This window comes from Anguilla rostrata, chromosome 8 (assembly GCF_018555375.3).
Source record: "Anguilla rostrata isolate EN2019 chromosome 8, ASM1855537v3, whole genome shotgun sequence".
Classification (NCBI taxonomy): Eukaryota; Metazoa; Chordata; class Actinopteri; order Anguilliformes; family Anguillidae; genus Anguilla; species Anguilla rostrata.
The window spans coordinates 45,039,970-45,042,027 of record NC_057940.1 but is presented as its reverse complement, the minus strand read 5'-3'; the positions used below and the strand labels follow the sequence as shown (position 1 = coordinate 45,042,027).

Below are 2,058 nucleotides of genomic sequence, written 5' to 3'. Positions count from 1 at the left end.
CAATTGAAGACATTAGAAGACATGTTTGTCTCATGTATTTCATAGTAAAGTTTTTAATTGAATAAGCTAATAATGATTTTAACTTTGTATGGGTTATTGTGTGTGTTGATTTCCCTAAAAACTCTTTATCTCATGTTTTTGAAAGCATTTCAACATTATAATGTGGTTGTTTATATAATTAGCTTCATTGGTGAAATGTGTGCTCCCCTTTTTGTCTCAGCAATCCTTTTGGAACAGGCTAGTGCATCGAATCCTCAAGCTCCACTCGGCCTACACATTCCCGCTGCACCACTCAATTTGTCTCTTACTTGACCATCACCTGCCTCCTCCAAAGTGGGCACCAGTCGCAAACCCCCAAAAAATGCATAAAGGTACATTTTAAGTTGAATCCTCTTTCCTAACACAATTTTAGCGTTGATATATTTTCTGTGACTAATCTATTTTAATGTGTGAGGTCGATACAAAGCCATGGACGCATGAAGCAACCTTGCTTCTCATTTGTCTAACGAAGCAAATGGCTGAAGACTTTCAATCTCCTGTATTAAAGAAAGTAGAAGTGTGAAAAATGGAAGTTGCCGAAATGCTGGCTAAAGGATACGACTTTGGAGCAGAGGCATGTGACATTAAGTTCAGGCAATTAAAACACAGGTTCGTTTTGGTACTGGCATTTGCATTTTTTTGGGAGTAGGGCAACTTGAAGACATTTGTTATGTCTGGGTTTCTATTCTTAGATACAAAACAATAGTGGATAAAAAGAAGATGACTGGGAGTGGTGCCAGCAGCTGGGTCTTCTTCTTCTCAATGGAGGACCTCCTGGCTGATGATCCCAGTGTGGAGCCGGTCCAGACTGTGTCATCATTTGCTGGTGATAATCTTTTCCATGTCATTTGATATTTTTAATTGTGGACATTTTTAGTGCCACATCAACATTAATTAGCACAACAGATGAGTTGAGTGCAGTTTGTTAATCAAAAGGAAAATGTTATCTTCATGCATTTCTAAAATCTTATACATTGGATCTTAAGTTTTCATTCAATCACTAAGTGATGTAATAACATGCCCTCAGTATTACCAACCATGTTGGATACAAAGTAGCACAAATGTTGCTATCTACTTTTACTGGGTAACTTGGTAGTGTTGCTAACAGCTTTATTTGAAGGATGGCTTTTGTGTGGCTGAAGTAACTAGAAGCTTGGTCAACTGGATGTTTGAAGTAGCTTTGTTTGCACATGACTCTCATTTACAGTAGATGCAGACATGTTTGAGTCCATGTGAAAACAGCAAAATGTATTTGTCAGAGGAAAGTGATGTTTGCTGCATTGATCACTACCATTTTGAGACCACCAGGTTTAATATCTTTTACTTTCCACTCAGGATCTTCATCAGACCCAGTTGGCCCTGGACCATCAACTTCACAACCATCAACTTCACAACCTAAGCTATCAGCAGAACGTGGCAAAAAGAGAAAGCACAAGTCCACATCTGAAGCACCCCAGTGGTTTGAGCAGCATGTCACTGAGCAGATGTCGGAACTCATGGTCCTGCAAAAACAAGCAATGGAAGTGGCGAGTGAAAGGAATGGCATCTTAAAATAATTTGTTACTGCTTTAACAAAGAAAAAATAGGAACTTATTACCACGTTTTGCTGACGGCTTAGGTTCTATTTTGTTTGTTTAATGGCATGATGTATGGCATGATGTAGTCTGTGCTGCAAGGAAATAAATGCAATCTTGATCACCTTTGTGGCTTTTTATTCAGTATTTGATTCTTTCCATTCTTTTATGAAACAAAAACTTCTGAAAACTTAGATGAACCAGACAAAAGTAGTTAAACATAACTTAAATCACCCTAAACCAAAAGTAAAGCAAGTTCATCCCTTTGACCTGTGGCATTTTCAGGGTCTACTGCTTGACATTCATTGCCATCGTTGCCATCCACATCTTCACAATCCTCCATTTGGTGCCTCCCTCAAGAGGAAATTGTGTAGAACACATGCAGCTGTAATTACCACTGGGACTTTTTGAGGTCTTCCATGGGCAGGTACTTCAGTCATCTCCA

At 38.8% G+C, this 2,058-nt stretch overlaps 1 long non-coding RNA gene across 2 annotated transcripts; it reads left to right on the top strand.

Annotated features, from left to right (window-relative positions):
- Positions 1-283: 283 nt before the first annotated feature.
- LOC135260383 (uncharacterized) lies at positions 284-1,733 on the top strand. Of its 2 annotated transcripts, none has more exons than XR_010331559.1 (3): positions 284-371; positions 732-865; positions 1,375-1,733. It is a non-coding gene; the product is annotated as an uncharacterized LOC135260383 (long non-coding RNA). The 2 variants fall into 2 exon arrangements; XR_010331560.1 differs by lacking the exon at positions 284-371 and adding an exon at positions 504-648.
- The last annotated feature ends 325 nt before the right edge of the window (positions 1,734-2,058 follow it).